The sequence below is a fragment of the Mytilus edulis genome, chromosome 12, assembly GCF_963676685.1.
Source record: "Mytilus edulis chromosome 12, xbMytEdul2.2, whole genome shotgun sequence".
In the NCBI taxonomy this organism is placed as follows: domain Eukaryota; kingdom Metazoa; phylum Mollusca; class Bivalvia; order Mytilida; family Mytilidae; genus Mytilus; species Mytilus edulis.
This window is the reverse complement of record NC_092355.1, coordinates 61,177,032-61,198,419: the sequence shown is the minus strand read 5'-3', so window position 1 is coordinate 61,198,419 and position 21,388 is coordinate 61,177,032. Positions and strand designations below refer to the sequence as shown.

General features: G+C 33.6%; 2 long non-coding RNA genes across 2 annotated transcripts in view; one reads left to right on the top strand and one right to left on the bottom strand.

Annotated features, from left to right (window-relative positions):
* LOC139498915 (uncharacterized) overlaps positions 1 to 21,388 on the top strand; it is a 437,948-nt gene that overhangs the window by 202,472 nt on the left and 214,088 nt on the right. The window lies entirely within an intron of this gene.
* Positions 12,073 to 20,854, bottom strand: LOC139498916 (uncharacterized). Its single transcript, XR_011658044.1, has 3 exons — positions 20,691 to 20,854; positions 13,079 to 13,209; positions 12,073 to 12,207 (listed from the first exon to the last, which is right to left on the bottom strand). It is a non-coding gene; the product is annotated as an uncharacterized lncRNA (long non-coding RNA).

The following is a 21,388-nucleotide window of genomic DNA, read 5'->3' as shown; positions in this document are numbered from 1 at the left end:
GTTCCTATTCGGAATTGCACTTTATTTTGAAATGACTGATATGGTTATCATATTCTCGAGATCAATCAGAAATCACAATTTGCAGACAATAAATGGTATCGTGTTCTATTGATCAACCAAAAAACATCATTATCAGACAATGTCTGGTTATGTGTTATCATTTTCATAGAATATCTGAGTCTCACTTTCTAGAGATCAACCATAAATGATTGTTATCAGACGATGTCTGGTTATCATGGTGTATGGACAAATCAGAAACACCAATGCCATACCATTACTAGTTATCATGTTTTAAGTTTTGATAGGAAATCACTATTATCAGAAATTGTCTGGTTATTATGTAAAAAGGGCCATTAGAAATCACCATTATCTGAAATAAAACACCTTCTTTTGGGTGGAAAATATATCTAATTTTTGTATGATAAAAGGATCTAATGATGATTGATTGATCAATTGATAGTTGTGAAATGTTGTCCAGCGGAATACATTAAAGGCAAATTAAGCAAGGTGTACGTGTGAAAGATGCTGGATAAATTGCCCAGGTGCACGTGTGAAATAATTTCAGGAAAAATTGTTCACATCTCTTTTTTTATTGAAGGATTCTGGTTTGCGAAACATGCAGCAGTGGCAAATAGTTCATATATTCAGTATATTCAGTACGAGAATAAGCAGCAATAAATGCAATCCATAGGTTTATTAAAAGTGGGACAAGATACCAATGGGGTCAATGTTAAACTAAACTATTGTCAGAAAGACAATACCATGGCCAAAAAGGAAGGCGTCTCAAGTCAAAGTCCAACAGCAGTCTATGAAAAGAGTACACAGAAATATAAATATTTACCTCTGAAAAAGGGATCAATTATTTCTCCACTAGTGGCGCTCATGGTTTGTACAATTTGAGTGATTCGGTAATTCAGAAAATGATGATGATGGATATGTGTGTAACATCCAGTGGCAAATATTACATACATATAAGGACGAAAACATGTCGAGATGATATGAATATCTGTGTAACATCCAGTGGCAAATACTACATACATATAAGAACGAAAACATGTTTAGATGATATGAATATGTGTGTAACATCCAGTGGCAAATATTACATACGTATAAGGACGACCACATTTTGAGATGATATAAATATGCACTAAGCCGACAGGTTGATCTTTAACGTACTAGTTCACATGATAACAGTCATCAAAAAGACATGTCACTTACCAGGACATATTATTGCTGACTCCAATCCCCAACCACACACCCCACCATTTTTTGCTCTTACTCCTAAGTGACACGTGCTTTATGGGGAATCAAGCCTTCCATAAGAACCCACCAGCTACTGTACTTGAAGCGAGTTCGCTATCACTAGGCCATCGAGGCGGTTTGTTAAAATTGATGAGAAGAGGACCACATTGCAGCTAAGACAGATATTCCATAACGGTCAACCAAATCAAGGTGTTGTCCGTAAAACATTCAAAGGGATCACTTCACATCAACCATTTAAAAAACTTTGGTTTTATAGTTGCCTTGTAAACAAGGAAAGGGCAGGAAATACAAAAGTGTTTAATATAGTATCAACTGAGAGAGATACAATGACTTCTCAATACGATGTCGCTATTGGAATATATTATTACACTAAAAAGGAAATAAACTCATCATAGATACTAGGACTAAATTTTGTATATACGCCAGACGCGCGTTTCATCTACAAAAGACTCATCAGTGACGCTCGAATCCAAAAAAGTTAAAAAGGCCAAATAAAGTACGAAGTTGAAGAGCATTGAGGACCAAAATTCCTAAAAGTTTTGCCAAATACAGCTAAGGTAATCTATGTCTGAGGTAGAAAAGCCTTAGTATTTAAAATAATTCAAAAATTTGTAAACAGTAAATTTATAAATATAACCATATCAATGACAATTCATGTCAGCACATAAAGTGCTGACTACTGGGCTTGTGATACCCTCGGGGAAATAAATCTCCACCAGCAGTGGCATCGACCCAGTGGTTGTAAATAAACTCATCATAGATACCAGGACTAAATTTTGTATATACGCAAGACGCCCGTTTCGTCTACAAAAGACTCATCATTGACGCTCAAATCCAAAAAAGTTAAAAAGGCCAAATAAAGTACGAAGTTGAAGAGCATTGAGGACCAAAATTCCTAAAAGTTTTGACAAATACAGCTAAGGTAACCTATGCCTAAGGTAGGCAAGCCTTAGTATTAAAATAAGTCAAAAATTTGTAAACAGCAAATTTATAAATATAAATATATCAATGACAATTCATGTCAGCACAAAAAGTGCTGACTACTGGGCTTGTGATACCCTAGACAAATAAATCTCCACCAGCAGTGGCATCGACCCAGTGGTTGTAAATAAACTCATCATAGATACTAGGACTAAATTTTGTATATACGCCAGACGCGCGTTTCGTCTACAAAAGACTCATCAATGACGCTCGAATCCAAAAAAGTTAAATAAACCAAATAAAGTACGAAGTTGAAGAGCATTGAGGACCAAAATTCCTAAAAGTTTTGCCAAATACAGCTAAGATAATATATGCCTGAGGTAGAAAAGCCTTAGTGTTTAAAATAATTCAAAAATTTGTAAAGTTCACGTTGCATTATTTCTTGACTTTGGTGAAACGAAGCAGATATCAGTGGTATTCTTTTGCTCAATCTGAGAATAAGGAGATGGGGCTTGATTGTCAGTGAGACAACTACCATCAAAGTTCAAATGAAGTGCATGTAAGCAATTGAAGCAACCGTACGACCTTCGTCAATGAGAAAACCCAATACCGTATAGTCAGTTTTAAAAGGCCCCGTCATGAAAAATATTTAACAATTCAATTAAGATAACTAACGGCATAGTTAATAACAAAACAATTAATGAAAAACAATTATGACAGACTTTCACTTAGATAGATATGACCGATATAGCAGTTAGTAACAAAATCAATGACAAGAAAAATGAAAAATAAAGCCTCGCTAGCACGTTTGCCGCCATTGAATGGATGACGAAATTCAAAATGTTACTGAAACCAACTGAAATACAAATGTAGAGTTGAAATGATTATGCTAAATTGTAAAATAGGACGAAGGACAGGCAACATAGATGTCCACTGCAAAAGGGGTGTAATTAAGCGAGCATAAAAATGTGTCTTATAAAATGTCTAGGATATATACGGACCTCTCAAAGAGTTATTATAATGCTTCGTTAACGGCAGTAGCTATATAAAGACGTGGCATATATCCTACACCAAGCAATTGATACATGTATAACATCCTCTTTCCGTGCCCACATTTCTGCGTATTTATACTTCCCATACAATAAAAAAGGATGCATTTCTTGAGAATGGGTTTTTTTGTTGAAAGGCAGAAGTGGCTGCGTATTTATCCATACCAAACAGTAAAAATAATGCGTATCTTAGGAATGGGGTTTTCTTTTGGAAGGCAGACGTAGCTGCATATTTTTACTTCACAAACAGTAAAAATGATGCATTTCTTTAGAATTGGGTTTTCTGTCAGAGAAAGCAGGCGTGGCGGCATATTTATACATCACAAACAGTAACAGGATGCATTTCTTTAGAATGAAGTGTTCAGTCGGAAAACGGGCGTGGCTGCATATTTATACATACCCAAAGTAAAAATGATGCGTTTCTTTAGAATAGGGTTTTCTGTCGGAAAGCAGACGTAGCTGCGTATTTATACATCACAAACAGTAAAGTGGTGCATTCCTTTAGAATGTGGTTTTCTGTTTGAAGGAAAACGTGGCTGCGTTTTTATACATCCCACAAATAAAAAATGATGCATTTCTTTAGAATGCTGTTTCCTGTCGGAAAGCAGACGTGGTTGCGTCTTTATACATCGCATACAGTAAAAAGATGCATTTGTTTAGTATGTGGTTTTCTGTTGGAAGGTAGTCGTGGCTGTGGTTTTATACATCCCTCAAAGTAGAAATGATGCATTTCTTTAGAATGGGGATTTCTGTCGGAAAGCAGTTGTGGCTGCGTATTTATACATCACAAACAGTAAAAATGATGCATTTCTTTAGAATGGGGATTTCTGTCGGAAAGCAGTTGTGGCTGCGTATTTATACACCACAAACAATAAAATGATGCATTTCTTTAGAACGGGTTATTCTGTCTGAAGGCAGACGTGGCTGCGTATTTATACATCCTACACAGTCAGGAAGGATGCATATCGTTAGAATGGGGTTTTCTGCCGGAAGGCTTACGTGGCTGCGTATTTATACATTCCACACAGTAAAAAAGGATACATTTCTTTAGAACGGGGTATTCAGTCTGAAGAAAGACGTGGCTGTGTATTTATACATCCTATACAGTCATAAAGGATGTTTTTCTTTAGAATAGGGTTTTCAGTCGGAAGACAGACGTGGTTGCGTATTTATACATCCTTCACAGTCAGAACGGATGCATTTCTTAAGAATGGGTTTTCAGTCGGAAGACAGACGTGGCTGCGAATTTATACATCCTTTACAGTCAGAAAGGATGTTTTTCTTAAGAAAGGGGTTTTCTGTCGGAAGAAAGACGTGGCTGTGTATTTATACATCCTATACAGTCATAAAGGATGTTTTTCTTTAGAATGGGTTTTCAGTCGGAAGACAGACGTGGCTGCGAATTTATACATCCTTTACAGTCAGAAAGGATGTTTTTCTTAAGAAAGGGGTTTTCTGTCGGAAGAAAGACGTGGCTGTGTATTTATACATCCTACAAAAGAAAGGGTGCATATCTTTAGAAAGGGGTTTTCTGTCGGAAGGCAGACTGGGAGGCATATTTATACATTACAAACAGTAAAAAGGGTGCATTTCTTTAGGTAAAAGTTTTCTGTTTGAAAACGGGCGTGGCTGCATATTTATACATACCCAAAGTAAAAATGATGCGTTTCTTTAGAATAGGGTTTTCTGTCGGAAAGCAGACGTAGCTGCGTATTTATACATCACAAACAGTAAAGTGGTGCATTCCTTTAGAATGTGGTTTTCTGTTTGAAGGAAAACGTGGCTGCGTTTTTATACATCCCACAAATTAAAAATGATGCATTTCTTTAGAATGCTGTTTCCTGTCGGAAAGCAGACGTGGTTGCGTTTTTATACATCGCATACAGTAAAAAGATGCATTTGTTTAGTATGTGGTTTTCTGTTGGAAGGTAGTCGTGGCTGTGGTTTTATACATCCCTCAAAGTAAAAATGATGCACTTCTTTAGAATGGGGATTTCTGTCGGAAAGCAGACATAGATGCGAATTTATACATCACAAACAGTAAAGTGATACATTTCTTTAGAATGTGTTTTACGTCGAAAGGCAGACGTTGCTGCGTATTTATACATCCTACACAGTCAGAACGGATGTATATCTTTAGAATGAGGTTTTCTGTCGGAAGGCAGACTGGGTAGCATATTTATACATTACAAAAAGTAAAAAGATTGCATTTCTTTATGATGAAGTTTTCTGTCGGAAAGCAGTTATGGCTGCGTATTTATACATCACAAACAATAAAATGATGCATTTCTTTAGAACGGGTTATTCTGTCTGAAGGCAGACTTGCCTGCGTATTTATACATCCTACACAGTCAGGAAGGATGCATATCGTTAGAATGGGGTTTTCTGCCGGAAGGCTTACGTGGCTGCGTATTTATACATTCCACACAGTAAAAAAGGATACATTTCTTTAGAACGGGGTATTCAGTCTGAAGAAATACGTGGCTGTGTATTTATACATCCTATACAGTCATAAAGGATGTTTTTCTTTAGAATAGGGTTTTCAGTCGGAAGACAGACGTGGCTGCGTATTTATACATCCTTCACAGTCAGTAAGGATGCATATCTTTAGAATAGGGTATTCAGTCGGAAGGCAGACTTTGCTGCGTATTTATACATCCTTTACAGTCAGAACGGATGCATTTCTTAAGAATGGGTTTTTATGTCGGAAGGCAGACTTTGCTGCGTATTTATACATCCTACAAAGTCAGAAAGGATGCATATCTTTAGAATGGGTTTTTATGTCGGAAGGCAGACTGGGAGGCATATTTATTATAGAATTGAACACATTTTTTCTAGAGGTTATTGATGTGTAAACAGGGGCGATTAACTCACAAACTGAATAAAAGTCCGAAGTACTTTTATGTAAAGTTTGTGAGTAAGAGACCCGGTTTACACATCAATAACCTCTAGAAAAAATGTGTTTAAACAAAGGATTAAACACATTTTTTCTAGAGGTTATTGATGTGTAAACCGGGGCGATTAACTCACAAACTGAATAAAAGTCCGAAGGACTTTTATGTAAAGTTTGTGAGTAAGAGACCCGGTTTACACATCAATAACCTCTAGAAAAAATGTGTTTATTAATCCTTATCATTCTTCAGCCAAACATACGCCATTATTAATTTACATTATTTGGTTGACGGCTACTATATTTACCATCAAAAGCACAATGGCATGTCGTAACTAAGGAGTACGCCGCCATCTTGACTTTCTAAAAACCATAAATGTCCGATAATTGCAACAGAATCTAAAATGAAATAGCACCTACCTCAAAAACTTCATTTTAATTAGATTTTATACGAATTTGAAGCGTACACGTTACGAAATAATCTTTCCCTTGAAAACTTTCATCCGTGTGACGTCGTGTTTTGCCATGACGTAAATTCGCCAAATCCTTCATGAAATTTCGCGGAATTTTATTAAAATTTTATTTTTATACATTTTCGAAGCTTTAGGGCATTTTTTTTTTTTTTTGTTTTTTTTTGGTTATATATATGCATTAGAATAGAAACAACTGGTATGCAATTGTTTTATAATCTCAATTTGCTGAAAATCCCAGTATCCTAGCAAGAATGTGTATCGCGCATGAATAGATAACGAAAGTAGTTTCGGAAACATGGTTTATCGAAGTGTAAACCAAGATAAATATTCTAATTGACCAATCCAATTCAAGTATTTATAGATATGCAAATGATATAAGAATTATACATTACAAACAGTAAAAACGGTGCATTTCTTTAGGTAGAAGTTTTCTGTCGGAAAGCAGTTGTGGCTGCGTATTTTTACATCACAAATTTCTTTAGAATGCCATTGAGGTTTTCTTTCGGAAGGCAGACGTGGCTGCATATTTATACATCCCACACAGTAAAAAAAGATGCATTTCTTTAGAATGGAGTATTCAGTCGGAAGACAGGATTGGCTGCGTATTTATACATTACAAACAGTAAAAAAGGATGCTCTGTTATCTCTTTAGATATATTTTTTGTTTTTGTTACATAGATCTTCAACTGTTTCGGTTCTCATGCATCCTAGGCGTTTTCAATCAAGGTACATACAGAAAAAAACGATTCGAACGCATGGAAATATTAGCTTGTTCTTTCATTTTTTACAGTACTTGATACCGCTGCTGGTGGACTATCAGTCCCTGAGAGTACCATCAGTTCAGTAGTAAGTACTTCGGTACTGACAAGATTTGTAACAAACCTTGCTAAAATTGTCCGCTGATACATTTTGAAATTATCAAGAAACTAAGGTGTCAAATCACTTAGGCAAATTGGACCCAAGATGGATTTGGCTATTTTATAAGTCCTTTCTTTGTTATATAGCTTTTCAACTGTGACGGTTATTATACATCCCATACTTTCAAATATTCAGCTGTGAGCCTCCTTATGAAAGTAAATCCAGAAAAGCGATGCGAACGCATGGAATTAATAACATGTCGTTTTTAATTTTTTCTCTCTCAAAATCATGTGGCCTTTTTTGCTTTTCGTGTTCATTTACATTTAATATATAATGGGTTATCGTTTTGTTTATCTAGATCATATCTTAATGAATAAATCTATCACACCTGAGAGATGAACTCGAACACACCTGAGGGAAGAACTCGAACACACCTGAGAGAAGAACTTGATGACGAGCTTTAAGCCGTCCCGTGTCTAAATAAGAACATACATAAGGGAGTAGAAATTATGATAAATTCATTATACTAGTAATCTTAACGTCGGAAAAATGGTATTGACTGTCCCATTGCTTTTTTTGTAATATGTCTTTGATCAAAATTAATTGTATTATGATACAATACATCGTGTCTCAATATAAGTTTACAATACATCGTGTATCAGTATAAGTTTACAATACATCGTGTCTCAGTATAAGTTTACAATACATCGTGTCTCAGTATAAGTTTTACACAATACATCGTGTCCCAGTATAAGTTTACAACACATCGTGTCTCAGTATAAGTTTACGATATATCGTGTCTCAGTATAAGTTTACAATACATCGTGTCTCAGTATAAGTTTACAATACATCGTGTCTCACTATAAGTTTTACACAATACATCGTGTCTCAGTATAATTTTTTACACAATACATCGTGTCTCAGTATAAGTTTACAATACATCGTGTCTCAGTATAAGTTTACAATACATCGTGTCTCACTATAAGTTTTACACAATACATCGTGTCTCAGTATAAGTTTTACACAATACATCGTGTCTCAGTATAAGTTTAAAATACATCGTGTCTTAGTACAAGTTTACAATACATCGTGTCTCGGTATAAGTTTTACATTTGACTGTGAATTGGTAACAAACAGTAACTTAGACTGAAAAACTAACTTGAACGTTAGGTTGGATGTCATATAAATATCTCGGCGGGAAATACATCTTGACAAAAAAAGTTAAGTTGCGCATATTTATAAATACCAAATCATTGATACAGTTTATCGGTATTATTTTTTTTTATCCGTCTAGTCCAGTCACGAGATGTTGAACTCGCTATATTTTTTGTCCTCTAAAAACGACTTTTGTATGTGTGAAAACGGACGAGAAGATGTAAACATTGTAACATCAACATACGGAATACGTCCAGTAGACAGCAACCTGACAACACAAATAACCAAAGTACATCAACATACGAAAAGGTCTATAAGACAGAAACATGACGACACAAAAAACTATAATTATACATCAATTAACATGCGAAATACGTCAATAAGACAGAAAACAGACGATACACATAACTAAAATACATCAAATACGTCAATTAGACAGCAACCTGACGACACAAATAACAAAATACATCAACATACGAAAAGGTCAATAATACAGAAACATGACAATACAAATAACAAAAATTCATCAACATACGAAAAGGTCAATAAGACAGAAACATGACGACACAAAAAACTATAATACATCAACATATGACAAGGTCAATTAAACAGCAACCTGACGACACAAATAACAAAATACATCCATATACGACAAGGTCAATAATACAGAAACATGACAATACAAATAACAAAAATTCATCAACATACGAAAAGGTCAATTAATCAATCTCGGCAATACAAAGATGCAACTGGGTATTGATTGAAAGAATTGTTTCACGAAGAAAATACCATGTAAAACATCATTAATTGGTTTGAAATTTTGTTTGAGGAAATTCGTGCGACTTCAATGATTCGGTATGTTCAATAACCTCAATCAAGCCAAACATTGATTGTTTTTCAAAACAGAAAGAATAATGGTAAACTTACATACATTTTTGGATTTGTTATATGAGGATCAATCATGAATTTGTAAAAAAAAAATGAAGAAAATGTGTGTTGCGTTTTAAAGTCCGTCAGTATATAGATTGACACATCAGGTCAGATTTATAGCTCAAAATAGCTCCTGCTACTTCAACCGGACACACGACCAACAGTCGAGATTTTAAGCTCTTACTCTGAAATGCCAAGTGCTTACGGAGTAATGCGGGAAAGCTGCAAAAAAAGATTGTAGATGGTACGGTTGGATTCGGCCGTCGTTTGTCGACCTCCGGAGGTCGAGTCAAATCTTAATAGTACAAATACCCATTCAATTTGTAAAACTGCTGTCCAAGACATTAGCCTAGATTAATAACTGATAATTGACTTTGATATCGAACTGGACAATGTTTTACAAACTTAACTCTAAAGTAATAGAATATGTCTCAACAAGATTCCAGTCCTCGAATTCATATACCAAAAATGGTAAAGCAAAGGCTTTTGTGCGTTTCATACTTTACAACTTTTACTTATTTGATACTTCTTTGTTGTGCATATAATCATCATGTCATTTTTTTCTTCACTTATATTTCCACGTGCACATTCAATACATTGTCATTCAGACTTGTTTTTTATTATTTTGTTAAAATATATTATTGTGAATCTTATCATTCAACACGATTTAAAATCATACAGCAGATCAAACTAAATTCATCTTAGTATACTTAGGTAATTAATTCTTATTCGTTCGGTACCCCTTTGGTTTTATAAAACAACAGATATAATGTCGTTTTCGGAAAACTTGAACTGGTGCATACAAGTTAAGAAACTGATCCACATGATGTCCAAAGGTGCATTCGACTTTTAGACTCTAGTGTACAACTTTTAAACTGATTTGCACGAAATCCTAGAACTTATGCATACGACAATAAACTGAGAGCAGAATAAAAAAGGAAAAAACCAATTTTCCTCTTTTTTCACTCTTAATTCTGACAAGTGCAATTAGAGGCCAAATTCGGACCAGAACGTAATAAATTTATTCTATAACCCATGTATTTGAGAAAAAAATCATGAAAAACAAAGACAATTCTGTTATATTAGTATTTATTTGTTACATTTCAAAATAAATTTATACTGAATTCTACACTTAGCTGTCCATTTTTAGTCAACTCTCTGTAAAGGATGCAACATACAATAAATTTATTCTAAATGCATGGTACTTACTGTATATGATCATGTATAAAATAAATTTATTATATAGAGCCATAATATCTATTATTAGTTCGAGAAAATCATAAAATAAATTTATTCTTCATTCAATGTCATTTATGATTATGATAATATTTATCTGTATGGTGAGGCTGAGACACAGAATAAATTTATTCTACATTCAATGCGATTTTGGATTATAATAATATATAAAATAAATTTATTTTGAAGTAAAGTTATCTGTATGGTGAGGCTGTGACACAGAATAAATTTATTCTAGTTTCAATGCGATTTCGGATTATAATAAAATATAAAATAAATTTATTTTGAAGTAAAGTTATCTGTATGGTGAGGCTGAGACACAGAATAAATTTATTCTACATTCAATACGATTTCGGATTATAATAATATATAAAATAAATTTATTTTGAAGTAAAGTTATCTGTATGGTGAAGCTGTGACCCAGAATAAATTTATTCTAGTTTCAATGCGATTTCGGATTATGATAAAATATAAAATAAATTTATTTTGAAGTAAAGTTATCTGTATGGCTGAGACACAGAATTAATTTATTCTACATTCAATATGAATTTTGTTCTATATAAAAATAATCTTAAAAATATCTGATGATAAAAAATTAAAATAATTTAAAAGAAAATTCCATCGGTCTTATTTATTACAGACAAACTGATACAATAAATTGCTTCGCCAAGCGCAGCTGGATACGACCGCAGAGGTCAAATCCTAAACATTTGGGACAAAAATGGACACAATGTTCGTGCATGATACAGGTCTGAATTTGGATTGTAATTAAATATTTGATGCAATATAGGTTTCTGACACAGAATAATGGTAGCCAAAAAACTTAGAATTAGTTATATCATTTGAATTTGTATTTAATTTTTTGGCTTTTGTGCAATACGCTATGCATGTCATTTGAAATTTTCTTTCTCAATTTCTGAAATCTGTAATGAGTGAAAATTATCCCCCCCCCCCACCCCCCCCCCCCCCCCCCCCCCGCCAACCAAATTTCTGTCAAGTTTATCTTATCACAAATATTCTATCGGAACAGTTCAGAATGCATGTAAAACAATAGAATTGCTATATGGCCAAAAATCAATTTCCTTATCGTTTCGATTTGTCATGTGATGGCATACAAACAGTTCAAAAATACATCTAAGTTTTTTTTGTTTGCTTATATAATCCTGAAGATTTTGTTCAATGTTTTGTCACTGGTCATCTGTTAGAATAATTTTGGGGTTTTTTTTTCACACAAGAGGCAAGCTTCGTTATAATGCAACTGCTACTAATCGTTAAGTAATCTGATCTTTTAGTGACATACAGATCTGTAGTTGGAATTATTCATCTTCAAACTCTTCTTAACCTTTCGAACAATTATCTTTGTAAATGTCAACATTTTATCTTCTAATATTCCCAAATACATGTTTCCATTATTCCGTTCAACCAAAGCTATCTGAAAGATCAAATAAAAAATACAGTGCATATAAAAAAAATTGGTAAATGTGTCTATGGGCTACAAATGCCCCAGCTCGTAAATATACACGTGTCAACTTCCACATTCAGATACATGTACAGGATTAAAGTAGTTAAGACTGATTTGTGATTTTAACATTCGGTTGAGACAAACTAAAGTTAGTGAACGGAAACGAAAAATTCAGCATTTTTTATGTTTATAAATGGCCTTAACTCAAGAACGGTAGAATTGATGCCACTCAATTTAAACCTTGATCTGTGTTTTATGGTAATATGCATTGTGTATACGATTTATTACATTTGCTTGAGGCAAACTAAAGTTAGAGAACAGAAGCGAAAAATCCAGCAATTTTTTTGTTTATAAATGGGCATAACTCAAGATGGTAAAAGTTGTGCCACCCATGCAACATCTTACACTAACCTTGTCAAAAACGAACTGTAACTTGTAAAGTAAGCAAATGTTTCAGAGAGATGTACAAGGACTAAAGGAGCAGCCGGATCTGATCGCCGTATAAATAAGATATGCAAATGATTGTACAACTGCACATCACATATCAGGCCCTCGCTCTAAAATTCATAATATATTCCTTTTCATAGAGTAACCGATACATTGCACGCATTTCTTAAAATAATGACTTTTAATTCACTAATAACAATTCCGGCCGATCTACAATTGTCAAAATATGAATTGTATTAGCACTTTCAAAACCTTTTGCGATGAGATAATAAAGAACACTTTTTATAAAACAACAATTGTGATTCTTAATTTCAGCATTCTAAGATATTTCTTGCAAGCCAGTTAAAAGTTTAATCTTTTAAATTACATTTAAAAGTTTAATCTTTTAAATTACCTCTGTAGATTTTTCTCAAAATGTATCCTTCACTAATGTTCTCTGTGGTTGTAGTAACTTCTGTCATTTTGTCTGCCTTCTAAACTTTTGTGTTTCTTTATAAATTCCTTTTGATAGAAGTGTCTGGTGACCTATAAAGAACAGCGTATTATATTTTGACTGAAATGGTCATATTATCCATGAAGATGGAGACTTTTTGTCAATTATTCTGTGTGCCAAACAGATTGCATAAGAGTGTGAGTACAGTTCTTTAGGTACTTATGAAAATGTTCAAAACTAGTTTTTTACATAAAATAGTCTATTGGTCGTTTATTTGTTTTTCGCAATGGTGTTTTATTGTTTCATAGACTTATGAGTATAAATATCCTTTGGATTCAGTGGCGGAGCCAGTTAGAGTTCCGTGCTTTGAACGCCCGTTTTTTGACGATCAATGGTTTTAAATTGGAACAAATGTTTAGAACCCTCTTTTAAAAATGGCTGGTCCCGCCCCTGGGTATCTTTCACTTTTTGCTCAAATAATAGGTACATGTTCCATCTTTCTATGCAACAATTTCATAGCTAGTGTGTCCTAACAGCTGTTCTAAGACTAAGCGTAAAGAAAGTGAACATTTAATTGTTTAAATGTTTAAAGATTACTTCAACTTTCACCCGTAGTAAATAATAATGAGATTACCAATTAGAAACATTATTAATAGTCTTCAGAGTCGGATCCAGGGGTGTTTAAAAAAGGGGGGGGGGTAATTAACAATAAAACTAAATAAGCCCCAAGCATCATGTCAGGCATTGTCATTACTTATGTCTTCTAATCTGAGTAAATTAATTACTAAAAACTATTAAATGTCTTCTTATCTGAGAAACAATTTCGACATTTAAACGAAACCTTTTACTTATGATAATGTTGATTCTCCACAAAGTAATATAAATAGAACCATACAAATAGTAAGCAAATACATGTTTGCAGATACCATCTTCAATATAAAAAAAATCACACCATGAAAAAATTAACTTGTTATGTGTTCCTCTTCTACTAGCTTCAAAATATATCCAAAATCAAGAATTTGGAACATACTCTATCTGACATAATCATTTGGTAATTGATGCAATTAGTGTCTCGAGCTCTTGTATGCCCGTCTTGAACATAAAAAACTAAATATAAAATATACAACTCTCCTAATGCTCAGGTTGGTTGTCATATTATGCAACATAGTTAATAATATAGAACCCTATGGGAAAAACATAGAACTTCTTTTGTCTTACAAAACACTGTCAAACATCCAAACATACTATCCACACTGATCTGTGTCCACACTTGTAGTATATAAATTTATCTTAGTGATATAACAAATTGTCAGAGTAGTATAGTCAAATTTAGTTATAGAATGAACATTTAATTTAATTTGCTTCATGATATAGGTAACAATTTACCAAATACAATTACATGGGCGCAGCCATTTTATGAAGGGAACATGACATAGAGATAAAAATAGATGGCTCTCTGTGATTGGTTGTTATATCTTTTATATATTTTTCTTCTGGAAAGCATTATGAATGAAGTTTCATGCAAGCACAAAATTGTCCTTAAATGTATAATATGAAGGGCCGGAAATATTTTTTTTATGTTGCTCAAAATTAGGAAAATTTTTCTGCGAAATCGTCAGGTATCGTGAAAAACCCCAAAATTCACCAAGAAAAGCCATGGGACCATATATATTTGAGTGCGGTAAAATCGCAAATAGATATCGAGCTTCAATTATACAACAGCAGTTTTTCCATAATTAGTTTATTAAAAGCGCCTTTTAAGGAGATAATTGCTAAAAATAGCATTGCCGGCAATGGGGCCACCATTTAGTACTTTATATCCTATAGGACAAACGCCAAATTTCATCCTAAAATTTAGGAGATATCAAATTGCACAATTTATTGATGTTAATTAATCCCTTCAACATATTACAACTTCTTATCAGACTCCCTGCTGGTAGAGAATAGAATGTCAGATCATGGAAGTAATATTGGAAGGAATAACATCGTCGTCACTTCAAAGGTTTCATCTGCGTTACCGCCCATCTTTCAATAACTCGTTAATTGGTTCAATATCTGGCATGGAAGTTTATTCTCCGCATGTGATCGATCAAATCACTGACACTTATCGGTCATTTTCGTGTTCACGGAGAACTACGAACAGACATGTTTTTGTCGAATATACATGCGAAGTAACCCGAATAGTCCATTCGTTACATTCCGTTGATGTACGCTGCCGAAAAGAGTCATTCGTTCAATTTTTATTTTAGTCCAATTTTTCCCTATTTTTGGTTAGTTTGAACTTAATAGTTAAAACCGACAGCTATCACATACGAAATTGGAGAACAAAGTTATGTCATTTCAATTTTAAAATTTACAGACAATTAAAAAACCATTTCCGTATAAAGTTAAGAAGATGACTGTACAAAAAATACGTTTGGACACCCTTTATTAAATACGAAAAATCTAAATCTCTCGTGTATTTATAGTCAATTAAACTATTAACAATTCTAAACGGTTCTATCCTTCAATTTAAGTTCTTGATACATAAACTAATTTGTGTAAAAATGAATTTACCGTAAGACAGATAGATGCAAGCCCATTTCGTCGGTTTGTTATATTTTTTGCTGTATAGCTTATTATATTAATACAAGCATTCCACAATAAACACTTTTTAAATATATATTTACGAAAATATTATCCCCGTTTTAGTTGTCCAGTTTCAATAATGCAATCAATGACATTTATGACATATACATAAATTTAGAATACTTGAAAGTAAATATTATTTCATTCAATCTCGATAAACTTTGCACATTTCAACAGTAAAAAAATCTATGCCTACATTTGCCTACATTATTTTGTTAAACATCATGTGAAACCTGATCGATTCATCGGTATTTAACTGTTTAACTCGGGATCCGCTTTTAACCGGAAAATACTTTTAGAACAGTTTAAAACAAACGGTAAAAAGCAAAAATAATTTTTTATGCTAAATTAAATACAATTTTCCATGTTAAACTGCTGTAGTTTGAACAATTCTTGTCCGTTTTTCAATTTTTTTTCACCATTCGATTTCTTTCTAAAGGTAGATATTCTATGTGATACAGCGCTACCTTGTTATTAATAAACTAGGGATTTCCCACAGGTGCGCCATAATTACCGGACTCGATAAAACCACGTGACTGATAAGAAATTCCAGATGCCTTTACAACCGCGGTAACGCAGATAGTAACCAAAGGCGTCTTACCGCTGAGACTATAATTGGATGAAATCGTATGACTTTAGTACAGAGCTCAGCATGCTATAAATACATGCTAATTAGTCGTTGTTATTCCTTCTAAATATTACTTCCATGGTCAGATCATGGAAGTAATATTACTTCCATTACTTCCATGGTCAGATGAATGGGTATGAACCTTTTATCTTTGACCATGGTAATCAGACAACTGACCATAGAGACAAATAGATTAAATCAGAAACAATATATTAGTGTATATTTCAGAATTTGTAAAACAATATTGTATAGAACCTTATAAAGTGAAATCTGTTTCAGGAATACAACATATTTGTATTAAGATAAATATTTTTTTAAAGAGTTCTTTGTGTAAATATATTTGAAAGGATTTTTACAGAAATGAATTACTAAATTAATTATGGATTTTGAAAAGGGGATGCAACAAGGCACCGTTAGGAGTATCTACATTAGTCTTAAATTAAAGTTATTGGAAAACATTTTTTTATAAATATCATTAACAATATTTAGAAAATAATTCAAAATTATCAAAAAAAACTCTTGGTTCAATCTCTTGATTATGTAGAAGCATTGATAAAAAGCATAGATATATAGTTATCAAAGGTATCAGGATTATAATTTAGTACGCAAGACGCGCTTTTCGTTTACATAAGACTCATCAGTGACGCTCATATTAAAATATTTATAAAGCCAAACAAGTACAAAGTTGGAGAATACAATAACCAATTGGCTATTATATCTATGATCAAAATTTTGTAAAATTTCATGATCGAAGGTTTGGCAAAGGTATTCAAAATCTTTCACAACAGGGACCTCGGTGGTTGATTGGTCTAAGTAGTTACTACTGTAATCACTAGCCAGTCAACACTGAGGTTTTGAGTTCGAACCCCACTCCTGTGGGTGCTCTCGACTCCAATCTTTATTGACAAGGGTTGTCAGTTTCCCTATCTAAAGTCGGTGGTTTTCTCTGGCACTCCGGCTTCCCCAACCAATAAAACATGGCCAAAAGGAAATAGGCCAAAAGTTGTGCTTAAAAGTGGCGTTAAAACACCAACATTCAATTAATCAGTCTTTTACCACAGACTATACTTAAAAAGTTGACTGCCAAAAAAAGCCCAATTTATTTGTTAATTACTAAAGAATAGGTGGAGAAATTCAAAATTTTGCTCTACATGTCAGGTACTCATTGAGTATGAAGAATCTGCTTTAACATTTTCTGAAAATGAAGGTTTGAGGAAGGTTGTTGATATTTGTTAACTTTAACCCTAGACTGTATCTAAATATTCATTAAACAAAAATAGTTCTAATCAGCAGCAAACTACAGAAAAGTTTAAATAAAAACTGGATAAAATGATATCCCCGCGTTAAATTTGGTTCACCTATTGCTTATAGTACATGTATCTTAGAAAAAACTTAACCATGAAAAATAACAATCTAAACCCTGACCACTTGCACACCTTCGTGTATATACAGCCAGTAAAGTGAAAACTTCCTAGCATTCAAACTTATAAAAATTATGTGGAAAATCTAAATACCCATAATTGGACAGACGGACAGAAAGATGGAAGGGTGCAGGACTTACAGACAGGGGTAAAACAATATGCTCCTCCCAACTTTCAGTTGTGGGGTCATTAAAACAATTTTTTTTTTCTGAAGTTGCCTTTTTTTAATCATAATGAAAATTCTGTCCCTGTTCATAAAATTCTATAAAGTTATTGATATTTGGAAACTTTAACCCAAGACTAAATAACAGTAAAATATTGAAAAAAGAAAAAAAAATCTCTGCATGCTGTAATTGTGTAGAAGATATGTTTGTTAGTAAAATAAATAATGTGAAGGTTTAACAAAAATGTTGACGTTTTAAAGAGGAAAATAACCGAAGAATGAATCTAAATGTTGTGACACACTTGAGAAGGATTAGTTTAGTTTCAAATCAAATTTTTTTTTCAAAAGTGCACAAGTTGCAATAATACATTATAAAGTGAAACTATTTAAAATGTCAAAATTTGTGTTGGATTTTTGAAGAGACAATATTTTCAAAGTGTGCCTGTGGTACAAGAACATTATATTTGATAACTTCTCAAGTTTTATTTCAGTATACAAAAAATTATTTTACAAAATCCGTAATTTCTTATTCATATTTATATTGTAGATTTAGTTATACGCTTAAATATAAAAAATAAAATACTGAACACAAATACTCTGTTTTCAAATGTTTGCATTGCCAAAACTTGTATCAAAAGCGGGGGGGGGGGGGGGGGGGGGGGGGGGGGGGGGTTCTTGTATAGATAAAATTCAAAAGTCAGAATATTTGCCACTAGCTGATTCTGATAACAATATATTTATGTGGAAGAGTACTTTGACAGTACATAGTACACATGTGGTCATTTCTGGTCAGTCATCTAAATATTGTGGTAATCAGAAGATTTCCTGCTGTGAGGACAAATAAAGAAGTGTTCGAATAAGTGATTTATCAATAAGCTGTTAATTGGATAATGTTCTGGCTATTTTGCTGAAGAAACTCAAAATCTGGCGTTTGTCCTATAACTGTATACCTCTTTCCTTAATGATATGATTATCGTTATCATAGGCAGTTGTGGCGTTCCATAAATGTTATATTCCAAATTGTTCTTGTTTATTATGGAATGATCGATATTCTGATGTATATTTACCAACGTTTTTTTCAACTGATCGGGCGGAGCTTATATGTTTTAATTCGCATAAGGACAGTCTATTTGAAGATGTGTGTGATAAGGATGATTGTCGTTATAATTATTATTGAATTCTAATCACTAATCAGTGTCACCAAACGCATATACAAAAGAACTGAGTGTATGATATGAGACGAATAACTGGACACTTCTGTAACAAAAATTGGTCATAGTTTATTTATTTCGATGTGAAATTCCAGTTGTCTTTCCTTATTAATTGTGCTTCTATATGTATACAAGTTTCTCCATAGTTGGAGCACCATCTATTACTAAAAACACCCCTAAAATTGGTATAGTCTTGATTTTCACCCCTTCACGTATAATGGACCGTTCCATATGGTAGTATATAAGCCAGCTCAAGACAGAGAAACTTTGTCAGTTATATGTGGACCGTTGAAGTGATTACATCAGGGAATATTTTCCAACTGGTAAGTAGAGTGAATTAAGTGATTCCAAAGGATATATAAATAGTGTTCGGATTTATATGTGGATATTGCAATAGTGATTGTGATACAATGTATAAAGTGAATCTGATATATATAAGTGGTTATTGTATTAATGAGAATACAAGGTGTATACTTGCTGGTGTTGCAAGTTGTACTATGTGGAAGTGTGAATACTTCATAGATATGTATTAGTGAGAATACAAGGTGTTTACTTGCTGGTGTTGCAAGTTGTTATATTGTGGAAGTGTATTAGTGAAAGTGCACTGTGTTAAACCTTACCAGTTGGATAATATGCATTGTGTGGGAACTCAAAGGGATAGTTAGTGCGTGAGTTCAGCTGTGTTATATATATATATATTCCTTGTGAGTTGAAACATTGTGCAAGTGTAATTGTGTCATTGTGTTATTGTGGTTAGTTGCAGACTAACAAGGTGATACTACATATTGATGGACGTTGTAAATAGAAGTTGTATATATGTGATTTTGTGTTCATACGTTTTGTGTAATACTTACTTGATGCATGTTGCAAAGTAATCTGTTGGTGACATGGTGTAATAAAGGGCCGTATGCATGTTGCATACTAATCTGTTAGTGACATTGTGAATAAATCGGTCTGATACATGTTGCATAGTGATTGCATAGTGACATTGTGTAAATATATTTTGTTATGATACAGTGTGTTTATATATTGTGAATGAGAAACTTCGCCTTGAATTTTGATTTATGTGCATTGTGCTGTGTATATATTTTTTCGTTGTAAATCCTTTTATGGATGTGTTGATTGTTTGAATAGGACAACTGGTTGTGGTGAAAAATTGAGTTGAACACTTGAAATCCTGATTTATTCAGATACGGATCCATTGATCGCCCGGTTACACGTTACACTTCATTGATGATCTTATCCCAAAACTCCTGTTTATAGATGGACTGGTCTTAAATAAGCGAACTTCTTAAACTCCGCCCAGTCAAGTGAAATAAATCTAGTAATAGTAATATCGTAGAAAAATATGCAAATTGATATTCGCAGATGCAGATCGATCGAGGATTTGAAAAGGGGCATACGCAGAGACTTGTAAAACGTCTAGTATGCATTGAGCATATATGTCGGGGATCTATGAGGGGATCCCAGTATCCTTGACCCCACCCATAATCCCACCTCTAGTATACTGAGCAAAACTAACCTCCAATTTCTTGAACTGTGATGAATGTTTCATAAACGAAACTGGAAAACTATCCCGTCTATGTTCAACTTGTCTTCCCTCCTTTTAATTTCCACTTGTCTGTCATCTTCATTGCACGTACATAGAGAGAAATACCAAGTGATCATATCATACAAAATTACAGATCAGTGTCTAACCCGAATAATTCAGTCGTTATATTCCGCTGATCTACGAAGGCTACATTAACGCCTGAACGTCTTCCTCGATCAAGACTGTCAACCGGAAAATTCACACCGCTTTGCAATATGGGAATTTTGATTTAAATTGGCAGCTAAAGAAGGAGGAGTTCCGGATGTTAATTGATGATAAATGATGTAAACTGATGTTAATTGATGTTAATTAATTATTATCGGATTTGTGTTAATTGAACACACGTGTTTGTTAAGACAATTTCAAGAGAGTTGCGCAGACTCATATCCTGATCACCGCTGATTGGCTCTCTCTCACAGAGAGCAGGCGACGCGGCCAATGATCACAAGGAGTTCAAGCCCTCGTGTGGTAGAAAATCGGACACGGAAAGGGCTTGAATTATTCGAGTTAATCAGTGTCCTACGTCTTGTCATTAATTATCTTGTGTTTCCTGTCTTCTCGGCATGTGGTAACACTAGGGGCCTACAATCAACGTACGCGTGCATTACATAAAATGATAAGGCTGTTAA